The sequence below is a fragment of the Scyliorhinus canicula genome, chromosome 12, assembly GCF_902713615.1.
Source record: "Scyliorhinus canicula chromosome 12, sScyCan1.1, whole genome shotgun sequence".
Taxonomy (NCBI): Eukaryota; Metazoa; Chordata; class Chondrichthyes; order Carcharhiniformes; family Scyliorhinidae; genus Scyliorhinus; species Scyliorhinus canicula.
This window is the reverse complement of record NC_052157.1, coordinates 16,024,362-16,043,831: the sequence shown is the minus strand read 5'-3', so window position 1 is coordinate 16,043,831 and position 19,470 is coordinate 16,024,362. Positions and strand designations below refer to the sequence as shown.

Here is a 19,470-nt window from a genome sequence, read left to right as displayed (position 1 = left end):
AATCTAAATCTGTGCTGTATATCCAGCTATTCATGTGAAAATAGATAAAACTAACAGTTTATGCTGCATCGCTCAACAGCAAAACAAAAGATACGATAGACGTTTCAGGGATGTATAGCAAGTCAGGAAAATGGATGGAGGTAGTGTGTCTTCTTCGATTTCTAGATGGGAAGCGTGAACCAAGAAGCGCGAACCAAATTATTTTTGAGACAAGCATGATTTTTCAGCTCAACGTTTCAATTTCCCCACTTCCTACAGATACCTATCAGTTTTAAGTATACAGAATAGGAATACAGCATCTTCTGTGCGATTTTAACTCCTAATCACACTGAGGTGAAAGCTTCACTTCAGCACCAAACTAACTCAGACGGTTTAAAAGTTTTATTGATTATTTTATTTCCTTTTTAAATGTTTTCCCAATTAAGGGATGATTTAGCATGGCCAATCCACCTACCCTGCACATTTTCTTTTGTGTTGTGGGGGGTGAGACCCACACAGACACAGGGAGAATGTGGAAACTCCACATAGACAGTGACCCAAGGCCAGGATCAAACCCAGGCCCTCAGTGCCATGAGGCAGCAGTGCTAACATGCCATCCATACTTTATTTATTCCAAGTATCTCCTTAAAATAAACATTTTAATTTTGCATGAGTTAATGAAATATATGCAAGGAAGTAGATTTCAAGTCAGGTTACATAAAGAGTTTAGATGATGGATTAAACCATTTGAGCTTCGCTTAGAGTTAAAACACCACCTGCAACTTTGCAATAATTAGTATGTCATGTACTATATTGCACAGTGATGGTAAATTGCATCTGGAATAATAAAAAATATTTTGAGCTGCAGCAATTCAAGGCAGTGGCTCATCTTCACCTTCTCAAGGACGTCTAGGTTTGGACAATCAATGCTGATCTTGCTAATGTGTTTTTTGGTACAATGTTGGCACCATTTAAGAGATACCATACCTTGTTGCACATTTCCTAGACACCATAATCAAATTAAGGACTGTATTAAGTAAATGGGATAAGTATCTTGTCTATTAGATTCATTTTCCATCCATCTATACAAGGTTTGAAATTTCTCACCATTCTTTAATAAGTTCCTTTACTTTTTGACAATCGAAGACTTAAGATGACCAAATGTTCATTTTATCAGTAAAAGGAGATCCATAGGGGATCCACAGTTCCAGAAACTGGCATCCGTTGATATGGACAATCAGTTATCTACTTTCAATTCCAAAACCAAAATATTTAATGCAAAGATTACTTGAGCTAATAACATATACTAATTCCACTATGGCACGTTTGGGTTTTTTTCTTTGTTTACTAACAACATTCTGGAGTTGGGAGCATTATGTTCACTGCAATTTCAATTGGTTTAGTGTTTGAAACAACATATATCCACTAGAAGAGTGAACTGTCACTTAGCTATACCAGATGAAAAACAAAAATTTTTTTAAAAGGAAAAGACATCAACTGATTTTGCAAACTGGCTCCTCAGCCCTGGAACCAAAAATTTACAAGCGATGACAAATAATCTCAGATTGACTGCCAGCTGTTTTCACAGTAACGTCACTCCTGTGTTAATGCAAGCTTACTAATAATAAAGATTTTTTTTTAATTACATTATTAAAAAGGCTATTTCCCCAGTTGAGTGAGACAACTTTCCCCCACAAGCAGTGTTGCACCTACCTGAGCCAGTGGCTGTAAGAGGGCAGGCCACCTTCAAGACCCAGGTAAGTCAGACCCAAGGAGGGGAGGGTTTGGGACTTTGAACACTTCACAAATAAAGTGACTTTGACGGTCGGAAGTTGAAAACAAACAACAACAAAAAAGAAATCACAATAAACCACAAGTCAGAAATGGGAAGCAGCCCCATACACCCATGGCACTTGGTCACAGGGGGAAGCAAATGGTGATTTTATACGGAACTTCCAGGGGAGGGAAAGAAAGGAATTTTAACCAAGTTTTTAAAAAATATTAATATTAAAAATGGAGCAAGTTTACATTCTTAATATAAATAGTTTAAAACTTCTAGAAATGCAATGGCAAAAGACACAAATGGGTCTAAAATGGTGAGTAGATGGGGCCTTTTTCCCATCCAATTTATATTGTTCCTATTTTACTATAAAGTTGAGGTGAGGGAAGCTGAGGCCAGGGTGGGGGGGGAGCGGCGCTTGCTCCCCTTGACAACCCACAGGCCGCTCCCGCTGCCTCCCCACCCCGACCGTCTCCTGGCCAGCTTCCCAACCGGGAGGTCGACGACCGCCCCCTTCCTCCTCCGCCACCGTCCATCCCCGGCGACCCCCCTCTTCCCTCGCACATTCTAGCACTTTCCTCACCTCCAGCCGGCGTCCAACAGCATCAACAACACCACCTACCCGCCCCCTGTACCCCCCACCCAGAACGGTTTAAGCCCCGCCCAACCGCCGTCTCCCGCTGTCACTGGGCAGCATGCTGGAACCGCCCGCCCCCCACGCTCATTCCCCCGCCTACCATTGGACATCGCCGACGTCCATCAATCGCCCCGGCGCGCTTTCGGTCCCTTTTTTACGAATTGCGTCACAAGCGCAGCTCCCGCCCATTGCCTTTCCCCATTGGTCGGACTGCCGCCCGGGATGTTGGCCTAGCGTCATGCTGATTGACAAGGCGCTCAGCGAATCAGATGTCAGGACCCTGACAATGCTCAGTTGGACATCTTGAATCTTCAAGTGCCCCCCCCCCATTCTACTATAATTATTTTTTAGGGGCAGCACAGTGGCGCAGTGGGTTAGTACTGTGGCCTCACAATCCCAGCTCTGAATCATTGTCCGCATGGAGTTTACACATTCTCCCCGTATCTGCGTGAGTTTCGCCCCCACATCCCAAAAGATGTACAGCCCCCTTAATTGGAAAAAATGAATTGGGTACTCTAAATTTAAAAAAACGATGTTTAAAAATAAATTTAGAGTACCCAATTCTTTTTTCCCCCAATTAAGGGGGAATTCAGCGTGACCTACCCTGTACATCTTTGTGTTGTGGGGGTGAGACCCATGCAGACACAGGGGAGAATGTGCAAACTCCACACCGGCATTGACCCGAGGCCGGGATCGAACCCACGTCCTCGGCGTCGTGAAGTAGCAGTGCTAACCACTATTCCACTGTGCTGCCCTACTATAATTATTTTAGCTCACCATTAGAATGATTAATCATAGAACCACCACACTGCAAATGGAGGCCATTTGGCTCATCAAGTCTGCAACGACCCACCTGAAAGAGGACCCTACCCAGGTTCACTCGCCGACCCTATCCCTATAACCCCACCTAACCGTCTTACTCTAAGGGGCAATTTAGCACAGCCAATCCACCTAACCTGCGCATCTTTGGACTGTGGGAGGACTTGACAGCAGAAACCTTAAACAAAAACCCTTAATACCTCAAATTATAATTTCCCCCTTCCTTTTTTTAAATAGAGTACCGAATTCTTTTTTTTACAATTAAGGGATAATTTAGTGTGGCCTATTCGCCTTTACATCACATCTTTTAGGGTTGTGGGGGTGAGACCCAAGCAGATAGGGGGAGAATTTTCATCTTTCTTTAAAGGACACAGTAAATTCTAAATTCTATTGGAATTCTTTTGAAATTATATGATTGTTACTTCATCTCCACTCCATTCCAGTTCATCTGCTGCGCACTACTGGGCAGCATGGCAACACAGTGGTTTGCTCTGCTGCCTCACAGAGCCAAGGACCCAGGTTTGATTCCGGCCTTGGGTAACTGTGTGGAGTTTGCATGTTCCCCCGAAGATGCGTGGGTTTCCTCCCACAATCCAAAGAACAAGGAACAAAGAACAATCATAGGAACAGGACCTTCAAACCTCCATGCCTGTAACGGTCATGATACCAACCTTGGCCAAAACCCTCAGCACTTCATTGGGCCGTATCCCTCTATACCCATCCTACCCATGTATTTGTCAAGATGCCTTTGAATGCCGTTAATGTATCTGTTTCCACAACCTCCCCTGGCAATGCGTTCCAGGCACTCACGACCCTCTGCATAAAATACTTACCTCGCACATCTTTGCCCCACGGACCTTAAACCTATGCCCCCCCGTGACTGACCCCTCCACCCTGGGAAAGAGTGCCTGCCCATTGTCATGAGAATGTCGCTTTAAGAAATGCTTGGCTGCTCATGTTACTGCAGTGATATCAGAGTGTGGATGGAGCTGAGCTTTGGCTCTGCTTTTTAGTTTCACTTTGTGAAAAGCTTGGGTGTGTCTCTGTCTTTTTGGTTTTGTTTTCGATGTTGGAGCTGAAGCCAGATAAATCAGGTATACTGCTGTTCTCTCTGCCATGAAAAGACTGTCTCTTGATCATTTGGTGAATTCAGAATTACAAAATGTTCTGAGCAGTGACTTTAACCTGATGTGCTTCTGTTTAAAGGTTTTTTATAAGTCTTCTGGATATTAAAAGGACAGCTTACGGATTACTTAGTGTTGTATTCTTTGGGGGTTGTATTTGATTTAATGGTTGCTAAGATGTTCACTGTTCACTGTTTGTTTAAAAAAAGTTAACTTGAGTTCAAAGAATAAACATTGTTTTGCTTAAAAAAATACTTTTCCATTTCTGCTGTACCACACCTGTAGAGTGGGCCGTGTGCTCCCCATACCACAATCTATTAAAAGTTGGGGGTCAGGTGAGCTCCATGATACACTTTGGGGTTCTCTAAACCCTGGCCCATAACACCATCCACTCTAATCATGCCCCTCATAATCTTGTAGACCTCAATCAGTCACCCCTCAACCTCAGTCTTTCTAATGAAAAAAGTCCAATTTTATTCTGCCTCACCACATAGCTAACATCCTCCAGATCAGGCAACATGAAAAATGAAAATCGCTTATTGTCACGAGTAGGCTTCAATGAAGTTACTGTGAAAAGCCCCTAGTTGCCACGTTCTGGCGCCTGTCCGGGGAGGCTGGTACAGGAATCGAACCGTGCTGCCGGCCTGCTTGGTCTGCTTTAAAAGCCAGCGATACCAGCTCACTGGTAAACGTCTTCCAGGTAAACGTCTTCTGCACCCTCTCCAAGGCCTCCACATCCTTCTGGTAGTGTGGCGACCAGAATTGTGCGCAGTATTCTAAATGCGGCCTGACCAAGGTTCTATACATGGCTTGCCAGTTTTTATACTTGATGCCCCGTCCAATGTAGGCAAGCATTCTGTATGCTTTCTTGACTACCTTGTCCACTTGTGTTGCCACTTTCAAAGATCTGTGGACCTGCACACCCAGATCTCTCTGACTTTCTATATTCCTAAGAGTTTTGCCATTTATTGTATATTTCCCCTCTATGTTAGACCTACAAAAATGCATTGTGGTGATTGTAGATCTGAGTAGATGCAATACAACTGAGCAAGCACTAGAGGGAGCACGGGAGAGCTATAAATACACAGGGACAGGAAGTGAGGACACACTTCACGGAAGCCAGAACTGGTAGCAGAAGACAGACACACATGCAGGCAGCATTTGAGGTAGCCATAAGTTAAGCTCTGAAGAGAGAACAAATTTACAATAAAGCATCTTCTCCACCTTTGAGACTACAAGCTTTATTAAGACACGAGGAACAACACATGCATTACCTCATATTTTCCTGGATTAATCTCCATTTGCCATTTCTCTGCCCAAGTCTCCAACCTATCTATGTCCTACTGTATCCTCTGATAATTCACAACACTATCTGCCACCTCACCAACCTTGATGTCATCCGCGATCTTACTAATCAGACCAGCTACATTTTCCCCCAAATCTACAAACAACAGAGGCCCAAGCACAGATCCCTGTGGAACACCACTAGTAACAACCTTCCATTCAGAATAACACCCTTCTACTGCTCCCCTTTGCCTTCTGTGACCGAGCCAGTTCTCTATGCATCTTACCACCTCACCTCTGATCCCGTGTGACTTCACCTTTTGAATAGGTATAGGTTAGGTGGATTGGCCATGTACACTGCCCCTTAGTGTCCAGGGATGTGCATGTTAGGTTGCAGGGTTAAGGGGATAGGGCATTGTGGGTGGGGGAGTGGACGTGGAGTGCTCTTTCAGAGGGTTGGTGCAGACTCAATGAGCCGAATGTCCTCCTTCTGCACTGAAGGAAGTCTATGATAGGCTCAAGTATACTGGCGGATGCTGTGTGATGCGTTAGGGCAGTATTTCGTCCAGGTCGGGGCATCGTGCTGTAGGAAGGATGTCAAGGACCTGGAGAGGGTGTGGAGAAGATTTACTGAAATGGCGCCAGGTGTCTTCAGTTATGTGAAGAGACTAGGAGAAGCTAGGATTGTTCTCCTTAGAGTGGAAGATGTTTAGAGGACATTTTAACAAGTGTTCAAAATCGTGAAATGTTTTGACTAGGTAAATAAGGAAAAGCCTTTCACTGCATGGCAGGAGTCCACCAAAGTAGGATATATGTTCTTTATTTGGTATCATTATGTGAATATAAATTGTATCATTTCAACTAAGCAACTCTGATCATACTGATTACACTGTACATTTAAATTTGCTGCGGAATAATGCAGTTAACAATTTGAACCAAGCTTGCTCAATCTTCCTTCAGAGAGATTGAAGGTACAAAGGTGCAAAAGATAATTGTGACTAAACCATATCACAAGGGAATGCTTTTGTTACATTCCCAGATTATGCCATCATACAAATAAATATCTGACACTGTGAATCAACTCTCCTTAACATAAAACTTCACAATCTCATGAGAGACTGGCACCACTGGACCATCAAAGGTAACTTACTACGAACCTAAATTCATTCCCCTTTAATTTTTTTAATCTGATTACCTTAATTCATTCCTTTGTGTTATTATGGTGCTGGAAACAAATAAGACTATAAGACAAAGGAGCAGAATTAGGATATTCAGCCCATCAATCTCCGCCATTCAATCATGTCTGATATGTTTCTCATCCCCATTCTCCTGCCTTCTCCCCATAACCCCTGATCCCCTTATTTATCAAGAACCTATCTGTCTCTGTCTTAAAGACACTCAGTGACTTGGCCTTCACAGCCTTCTGCGGAAATGAGTTCCACAGATTCCTCACCCTGCGGCTGAAGAAATTCCTGCTCCTCTCTGTTTTAAAGGATCATCCCTTCAGTCTGAGCTGTACCCTCAGGTTCTAGTTTCTCCTACTAGTGGAAACAACCTCTCCACGTTCACTGTGTCAAGGCCTCTCAGCATTTTTAAAATTTCAATGAGATTGCCCCACATCCTTCTAAACTCCGTCGAGTACAGATCCAATGTCCTCAACTGCTCCTCATGTGACAAGTCCTTCATTCCTGGGATAATTCTTGTGAACCTCCTTTGGACCCTCTCCAACGCCAGCACACCCTTCCTTAGATACAGAACCCAAAACTGCTCTCAATATTCCAAATCTGTCACTGTTTACCTTAACATGACCATTTGCAATCTTGAAAATCTCTTATCAGGTCATCCAGTAACTTTCTCAGATTTAGTGAAAAAGCCCTAACCTATTCAATCTTTGTGATCCTCTCATCCCTTATTAATCTAGACTGCACTTTTCCCATTGAAATTGACCTCTTCCCGCATTGAGTATCTAAAACTGTACATAGTACTTGAATTGGATCCTTAATAAGCTTTTACACAAGTTCTACATTATATTCTTGCTTCTATAGTCCAATGATTTCCAATTTTCATGGATTTTGCTTGCACTTCTTATTGACCTTTATATCGATCCACCAAAGTCTCTCTTCTCTACTCCATTAAAAGTCTTTCAATTTTTAAGTCCTTTTCCTGACAATTACTTCTAAATGTACTCCTTCACATTGTTCTCAATTGAACTGCATTTGTCACACGCTTCTTCAGCTTCCAACTGGGTGTCCTTGACTAATTTAAATATTATCGCCTCAGTTTCCCCGTGCTGATCATGTATTTGTACAGTAAATAAAAGTGGGCTCAATATTGATCCCATGTGACTGTGACCTTCTCAGTCCTAGAAACCTACTAATCTTTTGCCTTCTGCCCTTCAGTGATCACTGTATCCATATGACTTCAATTCCCTGAAACCCACGCTTCATTATTTTTGATGTAACTCTCTTAATTGGTAACTTATGAATTACTGTTTGAAGACCTATATAAGCCACATTCATTGCATTTCTTTTATCTATCTTTCCTATTATTTCTTCAAAGATATTTGTTCGGTCAAGCATGACCAACCTTGTGGTAATTCATCCTGACTGCCACTAATTAACTTGATTCACAAAATACTTTGTAATTTTATGTCTGGTATAAGCCCCAGTAGTTTATCAGCCACTGAAGTAAGACTAAATGACATATAATTTCCTGGTATAATTTTGTCTTTTACTTTGTGGAAGATTGTTGCGTTTGTCACTTTCTAATCCTTTGGCATAATTTTTATTTCCAAACAGCTTTGGAAAATTATAGTCTTACCTAACTACCATTTCTCTCCTGCTTCTCTCAGGACCCTTGGATGTAAGGCCATTAGGGCCTAGTGATTTAACAAGTGGAAATTTGGCTAACTTCTCTTTGAATAATAACGACTGTTCAATCAACATCATGTGCTACCCAATTCCAGTGAAAAATATTAATTTGCTGGCCCAGATGTTGCCGTAATAATGACTGAACATGATTGGGCAGCACGGTGGCACAGTGGTTAGCACTATTGCTTCACAGCTCCAGGGTCCCAGGTTCGACTCCCGGCGTGGGTGATTGTCCATGCAGAGTCTGCACGTTCTCCCCGTGTCTGCGTGGGTTTCCTCCGGGTGCCCCGGTTTCCTCCCACAAGTCCCGAAAGACGTGCTTGTTAGGAGAATTGGACATTCTGAATTCTCCCTCAGTGTACTGAACAGATGCCAGAGTGTGGCGACTAGGGGCTTTTCACAGTAATTTCATTGCAGTGTTCATGTAAGCTTACTTGTGACAATAAAGTTTACTATTAAAAGTACTAGTGTTCGCCTCCATAATGCCTCTGAAATTGACAGTAACTTCAGAAGTCCGCAGTGTGCAGTTCAACTTGAAAACCCCAAAATTACAGTCAGTGAGTTTACACTCTTCCAGAGGGTGTCCTGCTGAAGTTCCCAAAACCGAATTTTATGAAAATCATTGAAGTGAAGAGAACTTTGACCCTCATGCTCTTAGTGTCACTGTAAGAACCCTTGAAAAGTTGATTGAGGTTTAATTGAGTTTTTAATGGTGTATTAAGTTCATATTTACTGTGAAATAGCCTTACTGGCCCTGAAAAAGTAATTTTATATTTGTTGAATGTTAGATTTCCATTGAGATTGCGTTGCTCTGGCAAAGAGCCAGCGCATGGGCGCGATTCTCCGGATGGTATGGTAGGGAGCGGGAACTGCCGCGAGCTTTTTGTGCTCGGCCCGGCAAAGCTGGCAATGCAATACAATGTTAATCGGTCCACTTAATGAGGCCCATGGCCTTCAGGCTGCAAATGAAGGCTCGCCAGCCGATTTGCCGTGAGTGCGCTCGCCAGCCCCCGCTAACGTCGATCATCACCTGGGGATTAGATGTGGTTGAGGCCAGGAGGGATGTCCTAATACCCTGAGGGACCCAGAGGGTGAGCCACAGGGCAGCCAGTGCCGCCTGAAGTGGCAGTGGCCATCAGCTCGGGCAGCGTGACCAGGAGGGCCAGCCTCCAGTGCCGCAAGAAGGTACACGACCTACACTGGGCCGCACATGTGATTTGACACCTATGCCTCCCCTCCCCTCGAAACCTTCCCACCCCCACGTGATCAACTCCCCCAACCCTTCATTAGCCCCCCCAACCCTCCCTTCACCCCCTCCCTTCACTGCCTTCAATTCACTCTCCCTCCCTTCACCCCCCTCCCTTCAACCCCCACCTCCCTTCACCCCCAAACCTTCCTTTACAACCCCCCTCCCTTCACCCCTCACCCTTCACCCCCAACCCTTCCTTCACACTGAACCCCCCCTTGCCCCCCACCACTACCACCACCGTGAACCACGCGTGCGGCTAACAATGCCCTCTCTGTGTCTTCGCAGGAGTAGCTGTCCGACAATTGCCGGGAGAAGGCCCAGATTGGCGGCTGTCTGCCGGACATAAGAATCCTCATGACTTTTGAGGAATGAGCCCTGGGGGTGATGGGGGTCGAGGATAGAGCGGTCACCAATACAGAGGTCGGCGCCGCCACAGAAGTGAGGATCACTGTGCCCCACCTGGAGGACCTGTCAAACAGAAGTTGTTATTGTAATACAGACTGACCCATCCCTCCCATTGACCACATGTCCATTCTTCCCCAGGGCCTCCAACCTGGGTTGTCTCCCACACTCCCCCTCCCAGGGGAACGCGTCAGAGGAGAGCTTCCAGGATGCCACCATGGATACGTCACAGCTGTCATCCCCAGCTTCTTCCAGCGCAGAGACACACACCTTGGCGGGCAGCATTAGTGTACAGGCATCTGGGGCACAATCTGGTGAACACCACACAGTAATGCCCAGGCGAGACAGCAGTCAAAGGGCTTCTGGATCCCAGGACCCAGCTGGGTGCCAGTCAGATACTGAGCCTCTGGAACAGGTTTACCCGGATCTGATATGTGCTCAACCGGGACATTCAGAGGGAGATGTCAGCGACATTCCAGCAGGTCCATAGGCAACTGAGGCGATCCCAGAGGCTACGGTGAAGGAGACTGCTAGGGTGACGAGCACAGTGGGCAGCCTGGCGCACAACGTCGGCAGCATGAGGGGAGGTGACAAAAGCATGGCGCAGTCAGTGATGGTCATAGCTGAGGCACTTGGCAGACTGTCCGACTCGCTGGGAACGTGACCCAATGCCAGGTGGACCTTGATGAGGGGCTGTGGGACATGCCCTGGTCTAAGATGGGAATGACAGAGGCACTGCTGAACTTATCCCAGTCGCAGTTGGGCATTTTTGACACACTGCAGAGCATGGCCCAATCACCGAGGAGCATCGCCGAGAGCATTGATACCATGGTGCAGACATTGAGAGCCGTCAGGGCTGGCAGAGCTGGATGACGTTGGGGCAGCCAGTGCTCGTTCCAGCTGGCCCTCCCTTCCGAGGTGAACCCTGTGGTGATATGTCTTTAAGCAATAGCATAGATGGCTGGTTGTGCGACCGCCAACCAGTAGGTGGCGGTACAGGCACACTATGCGGTCTCAAGACAACAGTCATGTGACTAGGTACTCAGATATGTGGGGGCACATTGTTATAAGACTTACAAGAGGACAGACGTGCACTATGGGTGCAAAGAAACTCTATGATAACTTGCTCTGTAACCTTACCACGTGGGATTTAATAAAGACCCTGGTTTGGACGTCACAAGTTGTTTGGTAGATTCCTTGCTAGATATCGGACACCAAGCACAACATGGTACCAGGCGTGCTGAAGATTTGAAGATAACAACAGCAGTGACAAAATTATAATTCGGCAGACAGACCGATCGGATGAACTGCAGGCTGTGGCGACTTTGAGTAATAGAAGGATGGAGCTACAGATGGACTGTATAAGGAGACCCCACCAGCTCCAGTTCACAGGTAACATAGAAAACAATTGGTGTGCTTTTAAGCAGCAATTCCATTTCTATATTGTAACCCCGGGCCTGCAGGCACAGCCTGACGGCAGGCTTATTGCATTGCTCCTCACGGTAGCAGCCATTCAGCGCCATTAGTGCTGTAACACACATCATGGAAAAATGTGGTGTCAGTGCGGGCAGCCATTTTAAGCGGGCGTCAGGAGCCACCGGCGCCATCTTGTGCCGAAATTGTCACTTGACATGACCCACAGCAATATCCGGCCAATGAAAGGGCTTGTTTCAAGAGCGGCGTGTCGGTCATTTTGTGAAACCGTGTTCTGAGCGTCCCACAGGGGGCCAACGTACATCACTCAACATAGTCGATAAATGCAGTTAATGAGTCGACCCTTGGTGAATTGTTCTTCGCGGATTCAATCTCGACCAAAGACACGGTGAGTCCGACAATGGACGAGACAGACATTTTGATGACCGATTGGAACAGCAGTCATGGCCCAGCTGATACCAGCAAAAGCAGATGGACTATTCCAGTGATGTTAAACGATGGCAAAGTGCAAACTTGGGAGCGAAGGCAAACCTCCTCAGTTTGGGTGATCTGCACAGTTTGCGGGTGACGTCGAAAGTCGTAACCCGGCCAAGGACGCTGGTCGAATAGTGGAAATGGATTTGAGACAGTGAGGGAATGTGTCCTAGAAGCTTGGGTGCACAATAAAAGACATATCGTGCCATTTCCATTGTGAATACCAAACGCGAGTCCGTTCTCGGAGCAGATGCGTTGGAGACTCTGAACTTAGTTGAGCGACTGTGTGCCTCAGAAGACAGATGGCCAGCTAAATACTACAGATCCCTACAAGATATCAGAGTGTGCACGGTTTATGAGGATTCAGAAGAAATTCTAGTGGAAGATGATAAATCGGACAAAGGGACCGAACAGCCAGCGAGCATTACACAATTCTGGTTAACAGTCTTCAAGAATGTGCGTGTGCACAGTGGCATGATTATTAAAGAATCTGCGAGATGTGAATGTTAAATGGACAGAGCAAGGGAAGCCATGGAGCTTCACTCTGGAGTTTAAATTCGAGCCCAATGAGTCTTTCACAAATGAGATGATCACAAAAGTCTGTCAGCTGGATTCACGGCCGATTGAATCATTCTTTGATGAACCAGAAATTGTGGGGTGCACAGGTTGTAAGATCGACTGGAGAGAGGGAAAGAATGTAACGTTGAAAACAATTTAAACTAAACCGAAGCACAAAGGTCGAAGCACTCGTGGAACAGTTATGAAAACTGTACCAAATGAGTCTTTCGTTAATTTCTTCAGTCCTGAAATTCCATGGCGGCGAATGTTAAGTCAAAGTTCGACAGCCTAACACAATGCTGATATTGAACTTAACGGCCTCCTGTGTGAACACATAATTCCATGTGCAACGTTATATTTTACAGGTGAAAACATTGCAGACGATGCTGAATCCGATGAAGACTACTACGAATATTTGTTTGAAGACTTCGAAGAGGATACAGAAAGCAATTGGGTGGAAGATTAGACAGATGAAGCCCAGTATGAACTGCTTGTCGATCTTTTTCACAGGAGTAAAGTCGGGCTCAATGAAAAGGCTCAAGAAACACTACTCTGGTGGTTTGGACGGAATGATGAGGTGGTCACGGGTGACACTCAGGCCCTGCTGGACACTGAGAAGAGCAGAAGCTCAGAGATGGCGCACTCTGAAATTAAAACTCAAATCGTAGCTGATGACACCACAGAGGACCAAGATCAAAATCAACGCCATCGTCCCAATCTTAGAGGAGCTTGCTCCAGAGGTTCTTGGTGACTTATTCCAGGCCTCTTCAATGATTCCTGTAGTTGACCCGCAGATCTTCGAGAACACTGAGGATGAGTGGGAGGACATTGATGATGCAGACGATGATGACAACTCTAATGTTGCTGTCATCACTGGAGTTTGACGACTCCAGGACTGAACCAGCAGAGATCCTTGAGGTCACTGAGGATGACTGGGAAGGCATCGATGATGACTATGATGACAGCAACTCTGATGTGGAAGAGATTGACAACTGCGAGAGTGAACCAGAGGAGGAGCAGATGACAATCTCACTATGCAGCTCAACAGATCACTCATACATTCTTGAAGTTGACCAAGCTGACCGAACATCTAGATCATCACGACCAGAGTGCATTGTAATCTCTAGTGAAGAAGAGTAATTGAGCGATGCTCTGGCAAGTCAAGAAGGGGTGGCACCTGTTGCTGTAGTTCCAACATGAACCCAGGCACCAGAAGGCAAAGCGCTCCAACATTCCGTTGAGGCCTCAAAAGTGGGCATGGTCACACAACCCAGTGATGATGCATCAGCCCCTTAAACGTGCACTAGGGGAGTTCCAGAGGAGGACACAGAAATTCCATCATAATTTGTTCTGTAACAGATTGTTATCTTACCATGTGTGATTTAATGAAGATCCTGGTGTGGACAAGTCACAAGTCATTTGGTGGACATTGCTAGACATCAAACACCAAACACAACAAACCCCAGGGCCCTATGGTTACTGACTGGGAGGAGGGGGCGCGGGGTGGCAACCTGGACCCATCCGTTGGACTAGCGATAGTGGCCACCAGCTCCCCGAATTCTACCCCTCTGATGAGGCTGCATCTCACAGTCAACACCCGGAACAGGGCAGCACGGCAATGCATGTGCCGCCAAGTGTGCTAAGGCCCTCCGACCCCGCAGCCCCCAGAGAACAACCACAAGGGGCATCAAAAGCCACAGGACGTGATAAGCAGCTGGCTGCCACCACCTCTGATGTGCATTGTGGGGATATACCTCAATGTAGCAGTAGAGCAAGGAAGAACAAACACGTTGAGGATCTCTGAGGGGGGGGGGGGGGGGTGTGCATGAGGGAGAAGGGTGGGGGAGTGGACATTTGGGGGCGTGGGGGGAGGTAGGGTGTGGATAGTGGTGGCACCATTGGGAGAGTGGGGCAGTGGTGTATATGGTAGTCTGTGTGGAGGTATAACGGTACTTAGTAATGCTGGAGCACCATTGGTAGATAATGTATGCTTTCCATTGGTCGAGCCTGTATGGTAGCTCCGCCCTGCAAGGAGGGGAATAAGAGCCTGTGCCGCCCCAGCAGCTTCCTTTCTGTACCTGAGCTGCTGGGGGAAACATCTAGGGCAAAATTCTCCGACCCCCACGACGGGTCGGAGAATAGCGGGAGGGCCTTCCCGACATTTTTCCCGCCCTCCCGCTATTCTCCCCCACTCCCCGCCCAACTCCCGACCCGAATCGCTGCCGCCGTTTTTTTACGGCCGACAGCGATTCACAGCTGTTCGATGGGCCGAAGTCCCAGCCCTTTACGCCGTTTTTACGAACGGCAAACACACCTGGTCTGGCCGTTCGTGAAAACGGTGTCACAAACTCGCTTTTCATAACCATGGCACCGATTGGCACGGCAGTACCACGGCCGTGCCAAGGGTGCCATGGGCCCGCGATCGGTGGGCACCGATCGCGGGCAGCGGGCCCGATGCCCGCGCACTCTTTCTCCTTCCGCCGCCCCGCAGTATCCATTCGCGGGGCGGCTGAGGGGCAACCCGGCCCGCGCATGCGCGGGTTTCGCGCAAATACGCGATGATGTCATCTGCGCATGCGCGGGTTGGAGTCTTCCAATCCGCGCATGCGCGGCTGACGTCATATGACACGTCAGCCGGCGCTAACTCCGGCAAGCGGGCTTAACGATATTCGTTAAGCCCGTCATGCCAGAGCCTACGGCGTCGGGCTGCTAGCCCCGACCGGGGACCAGAATCGGTTCCCGGTCGGGAAGGGGCGCGCTGGCGTCAAACCCGCCCGGGTTTGACGCCAGCTTTACGATTTCTCCCGTTTTGGGAGAATCGCGCCCCTAGCTTATTAAAGCATTCAGTTGGACTACGACCTCGCTTTAGTAGTCATTGATCGTGCATCAATTTAATAAGCTAGATTTAAAGAATGGAGCTCCGAATCAAGCCGGAGTGTTTGCAACTCAGCCCCCACGCAGTAAACTCGGCGGTGACTTTCAAGCACTGGCTGGCGTGCTTCAATGGCTACCTCGGAATGGCAGAAAACACACCCACAAGAGAACAGAAACTGCAGATCCTGCACTCGAGAATGAGCCCAGAAGTCTACACCCTCATCGAGGACGCGGACGACTTCGATGCCGTGATGGAGTTGCTGAAAGGACATTACATTTGCCCTGTAAATCAGGTCTACGCCCAGCATCTACTAGCGACGATGCGACAAATTCCTGGTGAGTCACTGGAAGAATTCTACCGAGCGCTCCTAGTGTTGGGTAGAAACTGCAGCTGCTCGCAAGTTTCAGCAAATTACCACATTGAACTGTTGATTCGGGACGCTTTCGTTGTGGGTATGATGTCCTCTCAAATCCGCCAGCGTTTGCTGGAGAAAGAAACTCTAGGCCTCAAGAAGGCACGGGCCCTTGCCGGCTCCCTTGATGTGGCCTCCCGAAACGCCCGCGCCTACGCCCCCAACCACGCGGCAGCCCCCTGGGCAGCGTGGAATCCCTCTGCAGCCGGCTCCGAGGCAATGCCCCACAAGCTTGCGCTGCAAGACGGCCCGGCAACCCCGGGGGGCCCCGCTGCTATTTTTGCGGGCAAGCCAAACACCCCGACAGCGCTGCCCAGCCCGTTCATCCACCTGTAAAGGATGCGGCAAAAAGGGCCACTTTGTGGCGGTATGCCAGGCCCGGGTGGTCGCTGCAGTCCCCGGAAGCGAATGCGGACTACCACTACAACCCTCTCCACGGGCCCCGTGCGGCTAGTGAGCGCCGCCACCTTCCTCCTCCAGAGCCACGTGTGGCCTCTGGGAGCCGCCATCTTGTTCCGCTGACGCCGCGTGTGATGGATGGGCGTCGCCATTTTGTGCATCCACAGCCACGTGCGACCAGTGGGCGCCGCCACCTTGAATGGACTCCCAGGACCTCTGTGCAGATGACCACACACCGCCCGACGAGAACACCCAGCTGCTGCCACGGTGCTAATCAACGGACACGAGACGTCCTGCTTAATCGATTCTGGGAGGACGGACAGCTTCATACACCCCGACACGGTAAGGAGCTGTTCTCTCCCCGTCCATCCTGTTAATTAAAAAATCTCCCTGGCCTCCATTTCCCACTCAGTAGAGATAAAGGGGTTCTGTGTAGCAAACCTCACGGTCCAGGGAAGGGAGTTCAGAAATTACCGGCTCTACGTCCTTCCCCACCTCTGCGCAGCCACACTCCTAGGGTTAGACTTCCAGCGCAACCTCCAAAGTCTAACTTTTAAATTCGGCGGCCCTATACCCCCTCTCACTGTCTGCAGCCTCGTGACCCTCAAGGTCGATCCGCCTTCCCTGTTTGCGAACCTCACCCCGGATTGCAAACCCGTCGCCACCAGGAGCAGATGGTACAGTGTCCAGGACCGGATCTTTATTAGGTCAGAGGTCCAAGGGCTACTGAGGGAAGGAGTCATTGAAGCTAGCAACAGTCCCTGGAAAGCTCAAGTAGTGGTGGTAAAGACTGGGGAAAAGAATAGGATGATCATCGACTACAGTCAGACCATCAACAGGTTTACGCAGCTGGACGCGTACCCTCTCCCCCGCATATCCAACCTGGTAAATAGGATTGCGCAATACAAGGTCTTCTCCATGGTGGATCTTAAGTCCGCCTACCACCAGCTCCCCATCTGCACGAGTGACCGCAAGTACACTGCCTTCGAGACAGATGGGCGGCTCTACCACTTCTCAAGGGTTCCCTTCGGTGTCACTAACAGGGTCTCGGTCTTCCAGCGAGAGATGGACCGAATGGTTGACCGATACGGTTTACGGGCAACATTCCCGTATCTCGATAATGTCACCATCTGCGGCCATGATCAGCAGGACCACGACACCAACCTCCGAAAATTCCTCCAGACCGCAAAAATCCTTAACCTTACGTATAACAAGGATAAATGCGTGTTTAGCACCGACCGCCTAGCCATCCTCGGCTACGTAGTGTGAAATGGAGTTATAGGCCCTGACCCTGAACGCATGCGCCCCCTTATGGAGTTCCCACTCCCTCACCGCACCAAGGCCCTGAAGTGTTGCCTAGGTTTTTTTTCTTACTACGCCCAGTGGGTCCCCAACTATGCAGACAAGGCCCGTCCTCTGATCCAATCCACAGATTTTCCCCTGTCGATAGAGGCTCGCCAGGCCTTCAGCCGCATCAAAGCAGACATTGCAAAGGCCACGATGCACGCCATCGACGAGTCCCTCCCCTTCCGGGTCGAGAGTGACGCGTCTGACGTAGCTCTGGCGGCCACCCTCAACCAAGCGGGCAGACCCGTGGCCTTCTTCTCACGTACCCTCCATGCTTCTGAACTCTGCCACTCCTCGGTCGGAAAGGAGGCCCAGGCCATAGTAGAAGCTGTGCGACATTGGAGGCATTACCTGGCCGGCAGGATATTCACTCTCCTCACTGACCAACGGTCGGTCGCCTTCATGTTTGATAATGCACAGCGGGGCAAGATAAAAAAAAATAAGATCTTGCGGTGGAGGATCGAACTCTCCACCTATAACTACGAGATCTTGTATCGTCCCGGGAAGCTAAACGAGCCTCCTGATGCCATGTCCCGCGGCACATGTGCCAACACACAAGTGTACCGCCTGCGAGCCCTCCACGAAGACCTCTGCCACCCGGGGGTCACTCGCTTCTTCCATTTTGTCAAGACCGGCAACCTGCCCTACCTCATCGAGGAGGTCAGGACAGCCACCAGGAATTGCCAAATCTGCGCGGAGTGCAAGCCGCACTTCTACCGGCCAGAGAAAGCGCACCTGATAAAGGCTTCCCGTCCCTTTGAATGCCTCAGCATGGACTTCAAAGGTCCCCTCCCCTCCACCGACCGCAACACATACTTCCTGAACGTGATTGACAAATACTCCCGATTCCCATTCGCCATCCCCTGCCACTGTCATCAAAGCCCTCCCATAGCATCTTTACACTGTTCAGGTTCCCCGCTTACATACATAGTGATAGGGGGTCCTCCTTTATGAGCGACGAACTGTGTCAATTCATGCTCAGCAATGGCATTGCCTCAAGCAGGACGACCAGTTACAACCCCCGGGGTAACGGACAGGTCGAGAGAGAGAACGGAACGATCTGGAAGACCGCTCTACTGGCCCTACGGTCCAGAAATCTCCAGGAAATCCTCCCGGATGCCGTCTACTCCATCCGGTCGCTGCTCTGCACCACGACCAACCAACCAAACACCTCACGAACGTCTCCTTATTTTCCCCAGGAAGTCCTCCACAGGGACCTCGCCCCCGACCTGGCTGGCAGCCCCCGGACCCATCCTGCTCCGAAAACAGGTGCGGGCGCACAAGTCAAACCCGTTGGTCAAGGCGGTCCATCTTCTCCACGCTAACCCCCAGTACGCCTCTGTGGCGTACCCCGACGGCCGACAAGACACAGTCTCCCTATGAGATTTGGCGCCCGCCGGATCCCCGCGCACACCCCTGCCACCAGTCCCACCCCCCATCCCACCGGTGCACCTTACAGCTGCCCCCTTCCCAGGAGGATCGGTTCTTCCGCCGGCCCCGTCTAGGCCCCCCCCCCACCACCGACGCACCCTGCAGACGCTCCCTTCCCAGGTCAATCAGCTTCCCCACCAGCGCCGACTAGGGGTGTTGAGCTGCCACAGAGATCGAAACCACGTTCCCGGAGTCACAGACGGCCGAACCCACACCAGCGTCACCACCAAAGCTTCGACGATCACAGAGGATGACCAGGGCCCCCGATCGACTAATTGCTTCATTTTAACGTGTATAACGTGTATATAGTTTTTTTTTTTATAAATTTAGATTAGCCAATTATTTTTTCCAATTAAGGGGCAATTTAGCCTGGCCAATCCACCTACTCTGCACATT

General features: G+C 48.7%; 1 protein-coding gene across 2 annotated transcripts in view; it reads right to left on the bottom strand.

Moving 5' to 3' along the window:
• Positions 1-2,410, bottom strand: part of LOC119974916 (monoacylglycerol lipase ABHD2-like) — a 98,808-nt gene extending 96,398 nt beyond the window's left edge. The window contains exon 1 of one of the 2 annotated variants that reach the window (XM_038814260.1): positions 2,343-2,410. The gene's annotated coding sequence lies outside the window, so the exon portion shown is untranslated. Of the gene's footprint in view, positions 1-1,692; positions 1,768-2,342 lie in introns of those variants that run through there. The other variant, XM_038814261.1, reaches the window with a different exon arrangement.
• Between the last annotated feature and the right edge of the window lie 17,060 nt (positions 2,411-19,470).